This window comes from Pseudophryne corroboree (assembly GCF_028390025.1).
Source record: "Pseudophryne corroboree isolate aPseCor3 chromosome 3 unlocalized genomic scaffold, aPseCor3.hap2 SUPER_3_unloc_18, whole genome shotgun sequence".
Lineage (NCBI taxonomy): Eukaryota > Metazoa > Chordata > Amphibia > Anura > Myobatrachidae > Pseudophryne > Pseudophryne corroboree.
In genome coordinates this window covers 1,570,800-1,593,304 of record NW_026967506.1, presented here as the reverse complement: position 1 = coordinate 1,593,304, position 22,505 = coordinate 1,570,800, and the positions used below count along the sequence as shown (strand labels likewise).

Here is a 22,505-nt window from a genome sequence, read left to right as displayed (position 1 = left end):
GCAGTGAAGCCAGTTCTTTCTGGAAGAAAATCGACAGAGCCGAAATCTGGACCTTAATGGAACCCAATTTCAGGCCCATAGTCACCCCTGACTGTAGGAAGTGCAGAAATCGACCCAGCTGAAATTCCTCCGTTGGGGCCTTCCTGGCCTCACACCACGCAACATATTTTCGCCATATGCGGTGATAATGATTTGCGGTCACCTCTTTCCTGGCTTTAATCAGCGTAGGAATGACTTCCTCCGGAATGCCCTTTTCTTTTAAGATCCGGTGTTCAACCGCCATGCCGTCAAACGCAGCCGCGGTAAGTCTTGGAACAGACAGGGCCCCTGCTGCAGCAGGTCCTGTCTGAGCAGCAGAGGTCAAGGGTCCTCTGAGATCATCTCCTGAAGTTCTGGGTACCAAGCTCTTCTTGGCCAATCCGGAACCACGAGTATAGTTCTTACTCCTCTCCTTCATATTATTCTCAGTACCTTTGGTATGAGAGGAAGAGGAGCGAACACATAAACCGACTGGTACACCCACGGTGTCACTAGAGCGTCCACAGCTATCGCCTGAGGGTCCCTTGACCTGGCGCAATATCTTTTTAGCTTTTTGTTGAGGCGGGACGCCATCATGTCCACCTGTGGCCGTTCCCAACGGTTTACGATCATTTGGAAGACTTCTGGATAAAGTCCCCACTCTCCCGGGTGAAGGTCGTGCCTGCTGAGGAAGTCTGCTTCCCAGTTGTCCACTCCCGGAATGAACACTGCTGACAGTGCTAACACATGATTTTCCACCCATCGGAGAATCCTTGTGGCTTCTGCCATTGCTATCCTGCTTCTTGTGCCGCCCTGTCGGTTTACATGGGCGACCGCCGTGATGTTGTCTGACTGAATCAGTACCGGCTGGTTTTGAAGCAGGGGTCCTGCTTGGCTTAGGGCATTGTAGATGGCCCTCAGTTCCAGAATATTTATGTGTAGTGAAATCTCTTGGTTTGACCAAAGTCCCTGGAAATTTCTTCCATGTGTGACTGCCCCCCAGCCTCGAAGGCTGGCATCCGTGGTCACCAGAACCCAGTCCTGTATGCCGAATCTGCGGCACTCTTGAAGATGAGCACTCTGCAGCCACCACAACAGAGACACCCTGGTCCTTGGAGACAGGGTTATCAGCCGATGCATCTGAAGATGCGATCGGACCACTTGTCCAACAGGTCCCACTGAAAGGTTCTTGCATGGAACCTGCCGAATGGAATTGCTTCATATGAAGCTACCATCTTTCCCAGGACTCGCGTGCAGTGATGCACCGATACCTGTTTTGGTTTCAGGAGGCCTCTGACTAGAGATTACAACTCCTTGGCTTTCTCCTCCGGGAGAAACACTTTTTTCTGGTCTGTGTCCAGAACCATCCCCAGGAACAGAAGACGTGTCGTAGGGACCAGCTGTGACTTTGGAATATTTAGAATCCAACCGTGCTGTTGTAGCACCTCCTGAGATAGTGCTACACCGACCAACAACTGCTCCCTGGACCTCGCCTTTATCAGGAGATCGTCCAAGTACGGGATAATTAAAACTCCCTTTTTTCGAAGGAGTATCATCATTTCGGCCATTACCTTGGTAAATACCCTCGGTGCCGTGGACAGACCGAACGGCAACGTCTGGAATTGGTAATGACAATCCTGTACCACAAATCTGAGGTACTCCTGGTGAGGATGGTAAATGGGGACATGCAGGTAAGCATCCTTGATGTCCAGTGATACCATGTAATCCCCCTCTTCCAGGCTTGCAATAACCACCCTGAGCGATTCCATCTTGAACTTGAATTGGTTTATATATGTGTTCAAGGATTTCAAATTTAAAATGGGTCTCACCGAACCGTCCAGTTTCGGTACCACAAACATTGTGGAATAGTACCCCCGTCCTTGTTGAAGGAGGGGCACCTTGACTATCACCTGCTGGGAATACAGCTTGTGTATTGCCTCTAACACTGCCTCCCTGCCTGAGGGAGTTGTTGGCAAGGCAGATTTGAGGAAACGGCGGGGGGGAGACGTCTCGAATTCCAGCTTGTACCCCTGAGATACTACTTGAAGGATCCAGGGATCCACCTGTGAGCGAGCCCACTGAGTGCTGAAATTTTTGAGACGGTCCCCCACCGTACCTGGCTTTGCCTGTGGAGCCCCAGCGTCATGCGGCGGACTTGGCAGAAGCGGGGGAGGACTTTTGCTCCTGGGAACCGGCTGTATGCTGCAGCTTTTTCCCCCGACCTCTGCCTTTGGGCAGAAAGGACGCGCCTTTAACCCGCTTGCCCTTATGGGGCCGAAAGGACTGTACCTGATAATACGGTGCTTTCTTTGGCTGTGAGGGAACCTGGGGTAAAAATGCTGACTTCCCAGCTGTTGCTGTGGAAACGAGGTCCGAGAGACCATCCCCGAACAACTCCTCACCCTTATAAGGCAAAACTTCCATGTGCCTTTTTGAATCTGCATCACCTGTCCACTGCCGAGTCCATAACCCTCTCCTAGCAGAAATGGACAATGCACTTATTTTAGATGCCAGCCGGCAAATATCCCTCTGTGCATCCCTCATGTATAACAGTGCGTCTTTTATATGCTCTAGGGTTAGCAATAAAGTGTCCCTGTCTAGGGTGTCAATATTTTCCGACAGGGAATCTGACCACGCAGCCGCAGCACTGCACATCCATGCTGAAGCAATAGCTGGTCTCAGTATAATGCCTGAGTGTGTGTATACAGACTTCAGGATAGCCTCCTGTTTTCTATCGGCAGGTTCCTTGAGGGCGGCCGTGTCCGGAGACGGTAGTGCCACCTTTTTAGACAAACGTGTGAGCGCTTTATCCACCCTAGGAGGTGTTTCCCAACGTGCCCTATCCTCTGGCGGGAAAGGGTATGTCAGTAGTAACCTTTTAGAAATTATCAATTTCTTATCGGGGAAAGCCCACGCTTATTCACACACTTCATTTAATTCCTCAGATGAGGGAAAAACTACTGGTAGTTTTTTCTCCCCAAACATAATACCCTTTTTTGTGGTACCTGGGGTAATATCAGAAATGTGCAACACATTTTTCATTGCCTCAATCATGTAACGTGTGGCTCTATTGTAAGTTACATTAGTCTCATCGTCGTCGACACTGGAGTCAGTATCCGTGTCGACATCTGTGTCTGCCATCTGAGGTAGCGGGCGTTTTAGAGCCCCTGATGGCCTTTGAGACACCTGGACAGGCACAAGCTGAGAAGCCGGCTGTCCCATGTCGTCAAACCTTTTATGTAAGGAGTTGACACTTTCACGTAATTCCTTCCATAAGTCCATCCACACAGGTGTCTGCCCCGCAGGGGGTGACATCACATTTACCGGCATCTGCTCCGCCTCCACATAAGTCTCCTAATCATACATGTCGACACAGCCGTACCGACACACCGCACACACACAGGGAATGCTCTGACAGAGGACAGGACCCCACAAAGCCCTTTGGGGAGACAGAGAGAGAGTATGCCAGAACACACCAGAGCGCTATATAACACAGGGATAACACTATAACTGAGTGTTTTTCCCTTATAGCTACTTAATATATATATATATATATATATATATATATATACTGTGCCTAAATTTAGTGCCCCCCCCCTCTTTTTTTACACTTTTGTAGTCAGAACTGCAGGGGAGAGCCTGGGAGCGATCCTTCCAGCGGAGCTGTGAGGGAAAAATGGCGCCAGTGTGCTGAGGGAGTTAGCCCCGCCCATTTTTCGGCTGACTTCTCCCGCTTTTTATGGATCTCTGGCAGGGGTATTTTTACACCTATATAGCCTTTCTGACTATATATGGTGTAGATTTGCCAGCCAAGGTGTTAATATTGCTGCTCAGGGCGCCCCCCCCCCCCCCCCAGCGTCCTGCACCCATCAGTGACCGGAGTGTGAGGAGCAATGGCGCACAGCTGCAGTGCTGTGCGCTACCTTGTTGAAGACCGAAGTCTTCTGTCGCCGATTTTCCGGACCAACTTCTTGCTTCTGGCTCTGTAAGTGGGACGGCGGCACGGCTCCGGACGATCGAGGTCGGGCCCTGTGTTCGATCCCTCTGGAGCTAATGGTGTCCAGTAGCCTAAGAAGCCCAAGCTAGCTGCAAGCAGGTAGGTTCGCTTCTTCTCCCCTTAGTCCCTCGTAGCAGTGAGTCTGTTGCCAGCAGATCTCACTGAAAATAAAAAACCTAAAATATACTTTCTTTTCTAGGAGCTCAGGAGAGCCCCTAGTGTGCATCCAGCTCAGCCGGGCATAAGATTCTAACTGAGGTCTGGAGGAGGGTCATAGTGGGAGGAGCCAGTGCACACCAGGTAGTCCTAAAGCTTTCTTTAGTTGTGCCCAGTCTCCTGCGGAGCCGCTATTCCCCATGGTCCTTACGGAGTCCCAGCATCCACTTAGGACGTCAGAGAAAGTTTGCTTTGAAGCAGGCGCCCCAAGCTTGTTGGATGCATACAGGATAAACAGCGACTCGGTTTTCCTGACTCTAGCCGTTCTGGCTACATAAACCTTCAAAGGCCTGACCACATCTAGTAACTCTGAATCCTCCAAGTCATGAGTAACCACAGGCACCACAAAAGGTTGGTTCATATGAAAAGATGACACCACTTTTGGCAGAAATTGTGGACGGGTCCGTAATTCTGCCCTGTCTATATGGAAGACCAGATAGGGGCTTTTATGTGACAAATGGCACACGTCTAGCTGAAGCCAAGGCTAATAGCATGACCACCTTCCACGTGAGATATTTTAACTCCACGGTTTTGACTGGCTCAAATCAGGGTGACTTCAGGAAACTCAACACCACGTTAAGATCCCAAGGTGCCACTGGAGGCACAAACGGGGGCTGAATATGCAGTACTCCCTTTACAAACGTCTGAACTTCAGGAAGAGAAGCCAGTTCTTTTTGAAAGAAAATGGATAGGACCGAAATCTGGACCTTAATGGAACCCAATTTCAGGCCCAAAGTGTAGGAAGTGAAGGAAATGGCCCAGCTGGAATTCCTCCATAGGGGCATTCCTGGCCTCACACCAAGCAACATATTTTCGCCATATACGGTGATAATGTTGAGCCGTCACATCCTTCCTAGCCTCTATCAGCGTAGGAATGACCTCATCCGGAATGACTTTTTATGCTAGGTTCCGGCGTTCTACCGCCATGCCGTCAAACGCAGCCGCGGTAAGTCTTGTAACAGACAGGGCCCCTGTTGCACAAGTCCTGTCTTAGAGGCAGAGGCCACGGGTCCACTGTGAGCATTTATTGCAGATCTGGATACCAGGTCCCTCGTGGCCAATCTTGAACAATGAGTATTGTTCTCACTCCTCTTTTCCTTATGATTCTTAGCACCTTGGGTATGAGAGGAAGAGGAGGAAATACATAGACCGACGGGAACACTCACGGTGTCACCAGTGCGTCCACAGCTATCGCCTGAGGGTCTCTTGACCTGGCGCCATATTTCTGCAGCTTTTTGTTGAAGCGGGATGCCATCATGTCCACCTGTGGCAGTTCCCACCGACTTGAAATCTGCATGAAGACTCCTTGATGAAGTCCCCACTCTCCCGGGTGGAGGTCGTGCCTGCTGAGGAAGTCTGCTTCCCAGTTGTCCACTCCCGGAATGAACACTGCTGACAGTGCGCTTACGTGATTCAGAATTCTGGTGGCTTCTACCATCGCCACCCTGCTCCTTGTGCCGCCTTGGCGGTTTACATGAGCCACTGCGGTGATATTGTCTGACTGAATCAGAACCGGTTGATCGCGAAGCAGGGTCTCCGCTTGACGTAGTTCCAGGATATTGATGGGAAGGCAAGTCTCCTGCCTTGACCACAGCCCTTGGAAATTTCTTCCCTGTGTGACTGCCCCCCACCCTCGGAGGCCTGCATCCGTGGCCACCAGGACCCAGTCCTGAATGCCGAATCTGCGACCTTCGAGAAGGTGAGCACTCTGCAGCCACCACAGGAGAGACACCCTGGCCCTGGGGGATAGGGTGATTAACCGATACATCTGAAGATGTAATCCGGACCACTTGTCCAGTAAGTCCCATTGGAAGGTCCTCGCAAGGAACCTGCCAAAGGGAATGGCCTCGTATGATGCCACCCTCCTTCCCAAGACTCGAGTGCAGTGATGCACTGACACCTGTTTTGGTTTTAATAGATTCCTGACCAGTGTCACGAGCTCCTGAGCTCTCTCTATCGGGAGATAAACCCTTTTCTGGTCTGTGTCTAGGATCATGCCTAGGAGAGGCAGATGAGCTGTAGGAACCAACTGCAACTTTGAAGTATATAGAATCCAGCCGTGTTGCCGTTACACTTCCAGAGAAAGTGATACGCTGTTCAGCAACTGCTCTCTTAATCTTGCTTTTATGAGATCGTCCAAGTACGTGATAATAGTGACACCTTGCTTCCGCAGGAGCACCATCATTTACGCCATTACCTTGGTGAATATTCTCTAGGCCGTGGAGAGACCAAACGGCAACGTCTGAAATTGGTAATGACAATCCCGTACAGCAATTCTGAGGTACGCCTGATGAGGTGGATAAATGGGGACATTAAGGTATGCATCCCTTATGTCCCGAGTCACCATAAAATCTCCCCCTTTCAGGCTTGCAATGACCGCTCTTAGCGATTCCATCTTGAACTTGAACCTTTTCAGGTATATGTTCAGGGATTTTAAATTCAATATGGGTCTGACCGAACCGTCTGGTTTCGGGATTAAAACATGGTCGAATAATAACCCCCTCCTTGTTGAAGGAGGGGAACCTTGACCACCACCTGGTGAAGATACAATTTGTGAATTGCAGTTAACACTGTTTCCCTCTCGTAGGGGAAAGCCGGCAGGTCCGTCGGTGAGGGGGCATCTTCTGAAAGTCCAGCTTGTATCCCTGAGACACTATCTATTGCCCAGGGATCTAACAGGGAGTGAACCCACTTGTGGCTGAACTTACGAAGGCGTGCCCCCACCGGGCCTAGCTCCGCCTGTGGAGCCCCAGCGACATACGGTGGATTTTTGTAGAGGCTGGGGAGGACTTCTGTTCCTGGGAACTAGCTGTGTTGTGCAGCTTCTTTCCTCTGCCCCCTCCTCTGGCAAGAAAGGACACACCTTGGATTTTCTTGTTTCTTTATTCGAAAGGCTGCATTTGATAATGTCGTGCTTTCCTAGGCTGTGCAGGAATATAAGGCAAAATATCAGAATTACCAGCTATAGCTGTGGAGACCAGGTCCGAGACCCTTCTCCACACAATCCACAGCCTTCCATATGCCTCTTAAGTCGGCATCATCTGTCCATTGCATATTCTACAGGACACGTCAAGCAGAAATCGACATAGCTTTGATTCTAGGACCCAGTATACTCATGTCTGTTTGGGCATGTTTTATATATACATATCTCTTACACAGCATCTTTAATATATATATATATATATATATATATATCTATATATACACATATATATATCTATATACATACTAGGGTCTCAATCTCTGCTGACAAGGTACCTGTCCACGCTGCCACAGCGCTATAAACCCATGCCGACACAATCGCCGGTCTGAGTAGTGTACCAGAATGTGCACGCTATCTGCAGGATCCCTGAGGATAGCGGTTACGTCAGGGCTACCTTCTGGGCAAACGTGACACCCTAGGGGAAGATTCCCATCCTATCCTGGCCCTAGTGGGGAAAGGATACTCCCTGAGAATTCTCTTGTGGGAAGCTGCCGTCTCTTGTCTGGAGATTCCCACTGTTTTTCCTCATGAGAGGAGGGAAATTTACCTCAGCTTTCTTCCCCTTAACATGTGTACCCTTGTGTCAGGGACAGATGAGTCATCAGTGATATGCAAATCATCTTTTATTACAATAATCATATATTGAATACTTTTCTGCCATTTGGCTGTAACTTTGCATTATCGTAGTCGACACTGGAGTCAAACTCCGTGTCGATATCAGTGTCTATTATTTTGGACAGTGATCATTGAGAGACTCTGTGACATAGGGACAGACATGGGTAGATTTCCTGTCTGTTCTCTAATCTTTTGTGCAATAAATTCACCTTAGCACTTACACATATCCAAACAGGTGTCGGCGTTGTCGACGGCGACACCCTCTCACACACATATTTGCTCTATCTCCTCCTTAGGGGAGCCTTTTACCTCAGACATGTCGACACACACGTACCGATACACCACACACTCAGGGAATGCTCATCTGAAGACAATTCCCCCACAAGGCCCTTTGGAGAGACAGAGAGAGAGAGTATGCCAGCACACCCCCCAGCGCTATTAACCCAGGAATAACACAGTAACTTAATGTTAACCCAGTAGCTGCTGTTTATATTGAATTTTTGTGCCTAATTATGTGCCCCCCCTCTCTTTTTACCCTATTCTACCGTGTAACTGCAGGGGAGAGACTGGGGAGCTTTCTCTCAGTGGTGCTGTGGAGAAAAAACATGGCGCTGGTTAGTGCTGTGGAGGAAGCCCCGCCCCCTCGACGGCGGGCTTCTGTCCCGCTTTCATGTACAATTTTTGGCGGGGGCTCATACATACAGTGCCCAACTGTATATTATGTAAACTTTTGCCAAAGAGGTCTCTAATTGCTGCCCAGGGCGCCCCCCCCCCCCCTGCGCCCTTACAGTGACCGGAGTATGTGAGGTGTGTGTGGGAGCAATGGTGCACAGCTGCAGTGCTGTGCGCTACCTCAGTGTAGACCGGAGTATTCTGCTGCCGATTTCGAACTCTTCTTGCTTCTCATGCTCACCCGGCTTCTGTCTTCCGGCTCTGCGAGGGGGACGGCGGCGCGGCTCTGGGATCGGTCGACAAAGGGTGAGATCCTGTGTACGATCCCTCTGCAGCTAATGGTGTCCAGTAGCCTAAGAAGCGCAACCTATCTGCAGAGAGTAGGGCTGCTTCTCTCCCCTCAGTCCCACGATGCAGGGAGTCTGTTGCCAGCAGAGCTCCCTGAAACTAAAAAACCTAACAAAATACTTTCTTATAGCAAGCTCAGGAGAGCTCACTAAAATGCACCCAGCTCGTCCGGGCACAGATTCTAACTGAGGTCTGGAGGAGGAACATAGAGGGAGGAGCCAGAGCACACCAGAATCCAAATTCTTTCTTAAAGTGTCCTGTCTCCTGCGGAGCCAGTCTATTCCCCATGGTCCTTACGAAGTCCCCAGCATCCACTAGGACGTTAGAGAAATAATATGATTAGATTACTAGTGCTGCAGAAACATCATGCAGTGTAACGGACAGAGCAGAGTTGCTGCACAGTGGTAGCAGCTTCTTCTACGGAGTTTGCTGTGTGTGTGTGAATCTGACTCCTCAATCAGTACCCTGGATCAGAGAGTATCTACCAGGAAGAAGAGACAGGAGCCTTACCATGAGGTGGGAGAATGTGAGTTTTGAAAGTGCAGGACTGGTTCTATTATGTTTAATTATTTTTTACAGGATGTTTAATCTTTTCCTGACCACTTATTTTATATTATTTAAATGTCTGATACATCCTATAGACCATCTACAGTATTAAATATTAATACTGTATTCCATACCATATCCAGTGTATAAAAAGACCATTAATGTCCAGGGTTATTATTAGGTTCTATTACCACTCCCCCAGACTCCCACACTTGCTCTAATGTTCCAGAGAGGCTGATTGTGGACTGCATTTGGAAACCCCCTCAGAAATCCTGCGTTTGCCACTGGAACCCAATGGGCATTTTGCCTCTTTTCAACCTCACTGTCTATGTAACCTTCACATATCCCATATTGATCGGGATTGCTGATGAAAGTTTATTCCAATTTAAAGCTTTGGTAGTCACCTTTAGGTTGGATACATTCTTATAACACTAAATACCAAAGATTCATGAACATTAGATAGTTTCTGGGTTTTTTAGCAGTCAATATTTTGCCCTATCACACAGTTTCCTCTGCTTTTCTCCGTTACATGATTTTATGACATTAGCATATTATCCAGTGTGATGAAACAATGAGTCCAATTTGTCAAAAAAATATAACAGAAGCAACAATATTAAGGACTTCATTATTGGGCAGTACGGATGGTGTAGTGGTTAGCATTACTACCTCACAGCACTGAGGTCATAGGTTCAATTCCCGCCATGGCCCTGTGTGGATGTTGTATATTCTCCCCGTACTTGTGTGGGTTTCCTCCCACAATCCAAAAATATACTGGTAGGTTAATTGGCTCCCAACAAAAATGAACCCTAGCGTGTGTAAGTGTGGTAGAGAATATAGAGCGTAAGCTCCACTGGGGCAGGGACCGATGTTAATGGCCAAAATATTATCTGTAAAGCGCTACGGAATATGTGTGCGCTATATAAATAACTGGTAATAATAAGTTATTAAATCAGACAGGAGTGTCATTAAAATGCACATTTCACTGCAACCCTAGATACATTACAGGTGTTTAGTGTCATGGGTGTGTCCAGTCGCTACTTATGAAAAGTTTCTGGAAAACTATTTTAAATGAAGCGTCATCTGTGCGGTGAAGTCATTATGTTGGGCTCCTTATCACATGACCACGCAATATGGCCGATGCAGGCACCACCAGCAGGACGCTGAAACAGCAGATAGCTGCTAATGAGTCCTCCATAGAAAAGGCCCATTCTGTGGTAGATGATAACAATCCGCCAGTAGCAAAACTAGAGATTGCGCAGCAGGGTAAACATAACTCCCGTTATACGCCCATAAAATAAGAATTTACTCACCGGTAATTCTATTTCTTGTAGTCCGTAGTGGATGCTGGGTACTCCGTAAGGACCATGGGGAATAGACGGGCTCCGCAGGAGACTGGGCACTCTATAAGAAAGATTAGGTACTATATGGTGTGCACTGGCTCCTCCCTCTATGCCCCTCCTCCAGACCTCAGTTAGGGAAACTGTGCCCGGAAGAGCTGACATTACAAGGAAAGGATTTGGAATCCAGGGTAAGACTCATACCAGTCACACCAATCACACCGTACAACTTGTGATACTATACCCAGTTAACAGTATGAATAACAAATGAGCCTCATTAACAGATGACTCATAACAATAACCCTTTAGTTAAGCAATAACTATATACAAGTATTGCAGAGAGTCCGCACTTGGGACGGGCGCCCAGCATTCACTACAGACTACGAGAAATAGAATTACCGGTGAGTAAATTCTTATTTTCTCTGACGTCCTAGTGGATGCTGGGTACTCCGTAAGGACCATGGGGATTATACCAAAGCTCCCAAACGGGCGGGACAGTGCGGATGACTCTGCAGCACCGAATGAGCAAACTCAAGGTCCTCCTCAGCCAGGGTATCAAACTTGTAGAATTTTGCAAATGTGTTTGAACCCGACCAAGTAGCATCTCGGCAAAGTTGTAAAGCCGAGACCCCTCGGGCAGCCGCCCAAGAAGAGCCCACTTTCCTCGTGGAATGGGCTTTTACTGATTTAGGATGCGGCAGTCCAGCCACAGAATGTGCAAGTTGAATCGTGCTACAGATCCAGCGAGCAATAGTCTGCTTTGAAGCAGGAGCACCCAGCTTGTTGGGTGCATGCAGGATAAATAACGAGTCAGTTTTTCTGACTCCAGCTGTCCCAGAAACATACATTTTTATGGCCCGGACTACGTACAGCATCTTGGAATCCTCCAAGTCCCTAGTAGCCGCAGGCACCACAATAGGCTGGTTCAAATGAAACGATAATACCACCTTTGGGAGAAATTGGGGACGAGTCCTCAATTCTGCCCTGTCCATATGGAAAATCAGATAAGGGCTTTTACATGACAAAGCTGCCAATTCTGACACACGCCTAGCCGAAACCAAGGCCAACAGCATGACCTTTTTCCACGTGAGATATTGTAGCTCCACGGTTTTAAGTGGCTCAAACCAATGTGATTTTAGGAAATCCAACACAACATTGAGATCCCAAGGTGCCACTGGAGGCACAAAAGGGGGGCTGAATATGCAGCACTCCCTTAACAAACATCTGAACTTCAGACAGTGAAGCCAGTTCTTTTTGAAAGAAAATAGACAGGGCCGAAATCTGGACTTTTATGGAACACAATTTTAGGCCCATAGTCACTCCTGACTGTAGGAAGTGCAGAAATCGACCCAGCTGAAATTCCTCCGTTGGCTGTCACATCCTTCCTAGCTTCTATCAGCGTAGGAATGACTTCATCTGGAATGCCCTTTTCCTTTAGGATCCGGCGTTCAACCACCATGCCGTCAAACGCAGCCACGGTAAGTCTTGGAACAGACAGGGCCCCTGCTGTAGTAGGTCCTGTCTGAGCGGCAGAGGCCATGGGTCCTCTGAGATCATTTCCTGAAGTTCTGGGTACCAAGTTCTTCTTGGCCAATCCGGAACAATAAGTATAGTTCTTACTCCCCTTTTCCTTATTATCCTCAGTACCTTGGGTATGAGAGTAAGAGGAGGGAACACATACACCGACTGGTACACCCACGGTGTCACTAGAGCGTCCACAACTATCGCCTGAGGGTCCCTTGACCTGGCGCAATATCTTTTTAGCTTTTTGTTGAGGTGGGACGCCATCATGTCCACCTGTGGCCGTTCCCAGCGATTTACAATCAGCTTGAAGACTTCTGGATGAAGTCCCCACTCTCCCGGGTGGAGGTCGTGCCTGCTGAGGAAGTCTGCTACCCAGTTGTCCACTCCCGGAATGAACACTGCTGACAGTGCTATCACGTGATTCTCCGCCCATCGAAGAATTCTTGTGGCTTCTGCCATTGCCATCCTGCTTCTTGTGCCGCCCTGGCAGTTTACATGGGCGACCGCTGTAATGTTGTCTGACTGAATCAGAACTGGTTGGTTTTGAAGCAGGGGTTCTGCTTGACTTAGGGCGTTGTAATTGGCCCTTAGTTCCAGAATATTTATGTGTAGGGAAGTTTCCTGACTGTACCATACTCCTTGGAAGTTTCTTCCCTGGGTGACTGCCCCCCAACCTCGGAGGCTTGCATCCGTGGTCACTAGGACCCAGTCCTGTATGTCGATTCTGCGGCCTTTGAGCAGATGAGTACTCTGCAGCCACCACAGCAGAGACACCCTGGCCCTCGGGGACAGGGTGATCAACCAATGCATCTGGAGATGCGATCCAGACCCCTTGTCTAACAGATCCCACTGCAAGATCCTTGCATGGAACCTGCCGAAGGGAATTGCTTCGTAAGAAGCTACCATCTTTCCCAGGACTCGCGTGCAGTGATTCACCGACACCTACTTTGGTTTCAGGAGGTTCCTGACCAGAGATGATAATTCCTGGGCCTTCTCCTCCGGGAGAAACACCTTCTTCTGTTCTGTGTCCAGAATCAAGCCCAAGAACAGCAGACGCGTCGCAGGAATCAGCTGTGACTTTGGGATATTCAGAATCCAGCCGTGCTGATGCAGCACTTCCTGAGATAGTGCTACGCTGACTAGCAACTGCTCTTTGGACCTCGTCTTTATAAGGAGATCGTCCAAGTACGGGATAATTATGACTCCCTTCTTTCGGAGGAGCATCCTCATTTCGGCCATTACCTTGGTAAATACCCGTGGTGCCGTGGACAGACCAAACGGCAACGTCTGGAATTGGTAATGACAGTCCTGTACCACAAACCTGAGGTACTCCTGGTGAGGTGGATAAATGGGGACATGCAGGTAAGCATCCTTGATGTCCAGTGACACCATAAAATCCCCCTCATCCAGGCTTGCAATAACCGCCCTAAGCGATTCCATTTTGAACTTGAACTTTCTTATATAAATGTTCAAGGATTTCAATTTTAGAATGGGTCTCACCGAACCGTCTGGTTTCGGTACCACAAACATTGTGGAATAGTAACCCCGTCCCTGTTGAAGGAGGGGTACCTTGTTTATCACCTGCTGAAGATGCAGCTTGTGAATAGCCGCCAGTACTACGTCCCTTTCTCTGAGAGCAGAAGGCAAGGCTGATTTGAGGTAACGGCGACGGGGAGTCGACTCGAACTCCAGCTTGTATCCCTGTGATACTACTTGCAGAACCCCGGGATCCACCTGTGAGCGAACCCACTCGTCACTGAAGTTCCGGAGACGCGCCCCCACCGCACCTGGCACCGCCTGTGGAGCCCCCGCGTCATGCGGTGGACTTAGTGGAAGCAGGGGAGGATTTTTGTTCATGGGAACTGGCTGTCTGGTGCAGCTTTTTTCCTCTTCCCTTGCCTCTGGACAGAAAGGAAGCGCCTCTGACCCGCTTGCCTTTCTGGGCCCGAAAGGACTGTACCTGATAATACGGTGCTTTCTTAGGCTGTGAGGGAACCCTTATAAGGCAAAACCTCCATGTGCCTTTTAGAATCAGCATCACCTGTCCACTGCCGAGTCCATAATACTCTCCTGGCAGAAATGGACATTGCATTTATTCTGGATGCCAGTCGGCAAATATCCCTCTGTGCATCCCTCATATATAGGACTACATCCTTAAGTTAGCAAAATAGTATCCCTGTCGAGGGTATCAATGTTGTTAACCAGGGTATCAGACCATGCGGCTGCAGCACTACACATCCATGCCGAAGCAATTGCAGGTCTCAGTATAGTACCTGAGTGTGTATATACAGACTTCAGGATAGCCTCCTGCTTTTTATCTGCAAGCTCCTTTAAGGCGGCCGTATCCTGAGAGGGCAGTGCCACCTTTTTATATAAACGTGTGAGCGCCTCACCCTAGGGGATGTTTCCCAACGTAACCTATCCGTTGGCGGGAAAAGGTACGCCAGTCTTTTATCAGGGGAACACCACGTTTCTTCACACAGTTCATTCAACTCGTCAGATGGGGGAAAAGTCATTGGATGTTTTTTCTCCCTAAACATAATACCCTTTTTTGTGGTAACCGGGTTTATGTCAGCAATGTGTAAAACATCTTTCAGAGCCGTAATCATACATCGGATGGCCCTTGTGGACTGTACATTTATCTCATCCTCGACACTGGAGTCAGACTCCGTGTCGACATCTGTGTTTGCCATCTGAGTCAGCGGGCGTTTTTGAGCCCCTGATGGCCTCTGAGACGCCTGGGCAGGTACGGACTGAGCTGCCGACTGTCCCATGGTTGTCACGTCGTCAAACCTTTATATAATGAGTTGACACTGTCGGTTAAAACCTTCCACATATCCATCCACTCCGGTGTTGGCCCCACAGGGGGCGACATCACACTTATCGGCCCTGCTCCGCCTCCACGTAACCTTCCTCATCAAACATGTCGACACAGCCGTACCGACACACCGCACACACACAGGGAATGCTCTGACTGAGGACAGGACCCCACAAAGGGCCTTACAGAGTACCCAGCATGCACTAGGACGTCAGAGAAATCACAGTTCCCTCTAAGAAGATGGGGGGGGCGGGGGGGGACTATAATAAGTTATTGGTACATAGACAACGCTTTTGGTTTGATGTGATACTATTGCACACTCTGGCGTAAATGCGGCTTTATCGCTGGGTGTCCCTTGTCATCTGCGCTTTGCGGCTTCTGTCGGAACCAGGGCCCCCGGCGTTCATCGTGGTCTTGCTGTCCGGTCCTTTGTGCTGGATTGTTATAATGCTTCCTGTGCTTATTACATTTGCATGTACCAGGGACGCAAGCTGGGCAGTGCGGCAGGCAGGATTCATCCTACTGACCGGACGCCGGCTCTGCAAGGCATCATGGGAGCGTCCTCCGAATGGTTTCAGCATTTGGGCCGTTGGTTTAGGCCGCTCATGGAAGAACAGTCAGGGGGATTGGGCAGCAGGGAATTCTGGGTGGTGGCGGGGCAGTGGTCGCCATACTACGGCGCTGACCTGTACATTCATGTTCCAATCCTTATCCGGACTCTCATTACGCCATTGTCTTATTATCCACGCCAGTAATGGCTGCTACGCTTACTTACTGGTCTCTATCTACATATGCATTTACACACATGTAACATACATATATATATATATATATATATATATATACACACACTATATATCTCTATCTAGAGACACACAGATGCAGCATATACACACTATATATATATATATATCTATTAGAGACACACACGGGCCGGCTCTGGAGACATCTGCCCCCTGTGTGACACCATCTGCTGCCCCATCCCCCGTCACTCCGCTCCTATCCCCCCCCCCCGGGGACTCCTCATCACGTGCCTGAGCCTGAGGTAATCACCGCCTTCCCGCCATTCTCTGACAGCGCGTGTCTGCGCGCTGATTGGCCGGGCCTCCTAAGACACGCCCACCCCATCGCCGAGTCCTCCCTCCCATTGTCTGCCTATAGGGCGGCAGGGCCGGTTCTCTCCCTGCTGCTAGTGCGCATGCTCAGAGCCTCGGCCGTGCTAGAGGGAGACGCTGTGAGATCCTCGCTCTCCGCACCGGCCGCCATCTTACTGGTGTCCGTCACACTCGCTCCACCACACTCACAACATCGGCTACGACATAATGGCGCACTGTTTGTAATTTTACTTCTACAGACAGCAGATTCACAATGTGAGGGACAGACTGACCTCTAGTGGTAAGAAATCACTTCACTCCCAGGCAGCAGCTGTATGTAACTGTATGTGATATAAATGAGGTATAAAGCCAGAGAGACAGGTGAGACCCCTGTGCTATTATATCCCTATACTCAGTGTCACTGTATGAGGAGTCCCCCCTGTATACCCCTATACTCAGTGTCAATGTATGATGAGTCCCCCTGTATACCCCTATACTCAGTGTCACTGTATGAGGAGTCCCCCCTGTATATCCCTATACTCAGTGTCACTGTATGATGAGTCCCCCTGTATACCCCTATACTCAGTGTCACTGTATGAGGAGTCCCCCCTGTATACCCCTATACTCAGTGTCACTGTATGATGAGTCCCCCTGTATACCCCTATACTCAGTGTCACTGTATGAGGAGTCCCCCCTGTATACCCCTATACTCAGTGTCACTGTATGATGAGTCCCCCTGTATACCCCTATACTCAGTGTCACTGTATGAGGAGTCCCCCCTGTATATCCCTATACTCAGTGTCACTGTATGATGAGTCCCCCTGTATACCCCTATACTCAGTGTCACTGTATGAGGAGTCCCCCCTGTATATCCCTATACTCAGTGTCACTGTATGAGGAGTCCCCCCTGTATATCCCTATACTCTGTCACTGTATGAGGAGTCCCCCTGTATATCCCTATACTCAGTGTCACTGTATGATGAGTCCCCCTGTATACCCCTATACTCAGTGTCACTGTATGAGGAGTCCCCCCTGTATACCCCTATACTCAGTGTCACTGTATGAGGAGTCCCCCTGTATATCCCTATACTCAGTGTCACTGTATGAGGAGTCCCCCCTGTATACCCCTATACTCAGTGTCAATGTATGATGAGTCCCCCTGTATACCCCTATACTCAGTGTCACTGTATGAGGAGTCCCCCCTGTATATATCCCTATACTCAGTGTCACTGTATGAGGAGTCCCCCCTGTATACCCCTATACTCAGTGTCACTGTATGATGAGTCCCCCTGTATACCCCTATACTCAGTGTCACTGTATGAGGAGTCCCCCCTGTATACCCCTATACTCAGTGTCACTGTATGATGAGTCCCCCTGTATACCCCTATACTCAGTGTCACTGTATGAGGAGTCCCCCCTGTATATCCCTATACTCAGTGTCACTGTATGAGGAGTCCCCTCTGTATATCCCTATACTCAGTGTCACTGTATGAGGAGTCCCCCCTGTATATCCCTATACTCAGTGTCACTGTATGAGGAGTCCCCCTGTATATCCCTATACTCAGTGTCACTGTATGATGAGTCCCCCTGTATACCCCTATACTCAGTGTCACTGTATGAGGAGTCCCCTCTGTATATCCCTATACTCAGTGTCACTGTATGAGGAGTCCCCTCTGTGTATCCCTATACTCAGTGTCACTGTATGAGGAGTCACCCCTGTATATCCCTATACTCAGTGTCACTGTATGAGGAGTCCCCCCTGTGCTATTATATCCCTATTCTCAGTGTCACTGTATGAGGAGTCCCCCCTGTATATCCCTATACTCAGTGTCACTGTATGAGGAGTACCCCCTGTATACCCCTATACTCAGTGTCACTGTATGAGGAGTCCCCTCTGTATATCCCTATACTCAGTGTCACTGTATGAGGAGTCCCCTCTGTATATCCCTATACTCAGTGTCACTGTATGAGGAGTCCCCCCTGTATATCCCTATACTCAGTGTCACTGTATGAGGAGTCCCCCTGTATACCCCTATACTCAGTGTCACTGTATGAGGAGTCCCCCCCTGTATATCCCTATACTCAGTGTCACTGTATGAGGAGTCCCCCTGTATACCCCTATACTCAGTGTCACTGTATGAGGAGTCCCCCTATATACCCCTATACTCAGTGTCACTGTATGAGGAGTCCCCCCTGTATATCCCTATACTCAGTGTCACTGTATGAGGAGTCCCCCTGTATACCCCTATACTCAGTGTCACTGTATGAGGAGTCCCCCTATATACCCCTATACTCAGTGTCACTGTATGAAGAGTCCTCCCTGTATACCCCTATACTCAGTGTTACTGTATGAGGAGTCCCCCTTGTGCTATTATATCTCTATACTCAGTGTCACTGTATGAGGAGTCCCCCTGTATACCCCTATACTCAGTGTCACTGTATGAGGAGTCCCCCTGTATACCCCTATACTCAGTGTCACTGTATGAGGAGTCCCCCTATATACCCCTATACTCAGTGTCACTGTATGAAGAGTCCTCCCTGTATACCCCTATACTCAGTGTTACTGTATGAGGAGTCCCCCTTGTGCTATTATATCTCTATACTCAGTGTCACTGTATGAGGAGTCCCCCTGTATACCCCTATACTCAGTGTCACTGTATGAGGAGTCCCCCTGTATACCCCTATACTCAGTGTCACTGTATGAGGAGTCACCCCTGTATACCCCTATACTCAGTGTCACTGTATGAGGAGTCCCCCCTGTATATCCCTATACTCAGTGTCACTGTATGAGGAGTCCCCCCTGTGCTATTATATCCCTATTCTCAGTGTCACTGTATGAGGAGTCCCCCCTGTATATCCCTATACTCAGTGTCACTGTATGAGGAGTACCCCCTGTATACCCCTATACTCAGTGTCACTGTATGAGGAGTCCCCTCTGTATATCCCTATACTCAGTGTCACTGTATGAGGAGTCCCCTCTGTATATCCATATACTCAGTGTCACTGTATGAGGAGTCCCCCCTGTATATCCCTATACTCAGTGTCACTGTATGAGGAGTCCCCCTGTATACCCCTATACTCAGTGTCACTGTATGAGGAGTCCCCCCCTGTATATCCCTATACTCAGTGTCACTGTATGAGGAGTCCCCCTGTATACCCCTATACTCAGTGTCACTGTATGAGGAGTCCCCCTATATACCCCTATACTCAGTGTCACTGTATGAAGAGTCCTCCCTGTATACCCCTATACTCAGTGTCACTGTATGAGGAGTCCCCCTGTATACCCCTATACTCAGTGTCACTGTATGAGGAGTCCCCCTGTATACCCCTATACTCAGTGTCACTGTATGAGGAGTCACCCCTGTATACCCCTATACTCAGTGTCACTGTATGAGGAGTCCCCCCTGTATATCCCTATACTCAGTGTCACTGTATGAGGAGTCCCCCCTGTGCTATTATATCCCTATTCTCAGTGTCACTGTATGAGGAGTCCCCCCTGTATATCCCTATACTCAGTGTCACTGTATGAGGAGTACCCTCTGTATATCCCTATACTCAGTGTCACTGTATGAGGAGTCCCCTCTGTATATCCCTATACTCAGTGTCACTGTATGAGGAGTCCCCCTGTATACCCCTATACTCAGTGTCACTGTATGAGGAGTCCCCTCTGTATATCCCTATACTCAGTGTCACTGTATGAGGAGTCCCCTCTGTATATCCCTATACTCAGTGTCACTGTATGAGGAGTCCCCCTGTATACCCCTATACTCAGTGTCACTGTATGAGGAGTCCCCTCTGTATATCCCTATACTCAGTGTCACTGTATGAGGAGTCCCCTCTGTATATCCCTATACTCAGTGTCACTGTATGAGGAGTCCCCCCTGTATATCCCTATACTCAGTGTCACTGTATGAGGAGTCCCCCTGTATACCCCTATACTCAGTGTCACTGTATGAGGAGTCCCCCTATATACCCCTATACTCAGTGTCACTGTATGAAGAGTCCTCCCTGTATACCCCTATACTCAGTGTCACTGCATGAGGAGTCCCCCTTGTGCTATTATATCTCTATACTCCGTGTCACTGTATGAGGAGTCCCCCTGTATACCCCTATACTCAGTGTCACTGTATGAAGAGTCCTCCCTGTATACCCCTATACTCAGTGTCACTGTAGGAGGAGTCCCCCTTGTGCTATTATATCTCTATACTCAGTGTCACTGTATGAGGAGTCCCCCTGTATACCCCTATACTCAGTGTCACTATGAGGAGTCCCCCTGTATACCCCTATACTCAGTGTCACTGTATGAGGAGTCCCCCCTGTATATCCCTATACTCAGTGTCACTGTATGAGGAGTCCCCCTGTATACCCCTATACTCAGTGTCACTGTATGAGGAGTCCCCCTATATACCCCTATACTCAGTGTCACTGTATGAAGAGTCCTCCCTGTATACCCCTATACTCAGTGTCACTGTATGAGGAGTCCCCCTTGTGCTATTATATCTCTATACTCAGTGTCACTGTATGAGGAGTCCCCCTGTATACCCCTATACTCAGTGTCACTGTATGAGGAGTCCCCCTGTATACCCCTATACTCAGTGTCACTGTATGAGGAGTCACCCCTGTATACCCCTATACTCAGTGTCACTGTATGAGGAGTCCCCCCTGTATATCCCTATACTCAGTGTCACTGTATGAGGAGTCCCCCCTGTGCTATTATATCCCTATTCTCAGTGTCACTGTATGAGGAGTCCCCCCTGTATATCCCTATACTCAGTGTCACTGTATGAGGAGTACCCCCTGTATACCCCTATACTCAGTGTCACTGTATGAGGAGTCCCCTCTGTATATCCCTATACTCCGTGTCACTGTATGAGGAGTCCCCTCTGTATATCCATATACTCAGTGTCACTGTATGAGGAGTCCCCCCTGTATATCCCTATACTCAGTGTCACTGTATGAGGAGTCCCCCTGTATACCCCTATACTCAGTGTCACTGTATGAGGAGTCCCCCCCTGTATATCCCTATACTCAGTGTCACTGTATGAGGAGTCCCCCTGTATACCCCTATACTCAGTGTCACTGTATGAGGAGTCCCCCTATATACCCCTATACTCAGTGTCACTGTATGAAGAGTCCTCCCTGTATACCCCTATACTCAGTGTCACTGTATGAGGAGTCCCCCTGTATACCCCTATACTCAGTGTCACTGTATGAGGAGTCCCCCTGTATACCCCTATACTCAGTGTCACAGTATGAGGAGTCACCCCTGTATACCCCTATACTCAGTGTCACTGTATGAGGAGTCCCCCCTGTATATCCCTATACTCAGTGTCACTGTATGAGGAGTCCCCCCTGTGCTATTATATCCCTATTCTCAGTGTCACTGTATGAGGAGTCCCCCCTGTATATCCCTATACTCAGTGTCACTGTATGAGGAGTACCCTCTGTATATCCCTATACTCAGTGTCACTGTATGAGGAGTCCCCTCTGTATATCCCTATACTCAGTGTCACTGTATGAGGAGTCCCCCTGTATACCCCTATACTCAGTGTCACTGTATGAGGAGTCCCCTCTGTATATCCCTATACTCAGTGTCACTGTATGAGGAGTCCCCTCTGTATATCCCTATACTCAGTGTCACTGTATGAGGAGTCCCCCTGTATACCCCTATACTCAGTGTCACTGTATGAGGAGTCCCCTCTGTATATCCCTATACTCAGTGTCACTGTATGAGGAGTCCCCTCTGTATATCCCTATACTCAGTGTCACTGTATGAGGAGTCCCCCCTGTATATCCCTATACTCAGTGTCACTGTATGAGGAGTCCCCCTGTATACCCCTATACTCAGTGTCACTGTATGAGGAGTCCCCCTATATACCCCTATACGCAGTGTCACTGTATGAAGAGTCCTCCCTGTATACCCCTATACTCAGTGTCACTGTATGAGGAGTCCCCCTGTATACCCCTATACTCAGTGTCACTGTATGAGGAGTCACCCCTGTATACCCCTATACTCAGTGTCACTGTATGAGGAGTCCCCCCTGTATATCCCTATACTCAGTGTCACTGTATGAGGAGTCCCCCCTGTGCTATTATATCCCTATTCTCAGTGTCACTGTATGAGGAGTCCCCCCTGTATATCCCTATACTCAGTGTCACTGTATGAGGAGTACCCCCTGTATACCCCTATACTCAGTGTAACTGTATGAAGAGTCCTCCCTGTATACCCCTATACTCAGTGTCACTGTATGAGGAGTCCCCCTTGTGCTATTATATCTCTATACTCAGTGTCACTGTATGAGGAGTCCCCCTGTATACCCCTATACTCAGTGTCACT

The 22,505-nt window shown here is 48.9% G+C and overlaps 1 protein-coding gene across 2 annotated transcripts in view; it reads left to right on the top strand.

Annotated features, from left to right (window-relative positions):
* The first annotated feature begins 16,281 nt into the window (after positions 1-16,281).
* Positions 16,282-22,505, top strand: part of LOC134983564 (oocyte zinc finger protein XlCOF7.1-like) — a 49,287-nt gene continuing 43,063 nt past the window's right edge. The window contains exon 1 of one of the 2 annotated variants that reach the window (XM_063949221.1): positions 16,282-16,469. The gene's annotated coding sequence lies outside the window, so the exon portion shown is untranslated. The other variant, XM_063949220.1, reaches the window with a different exon arrangement.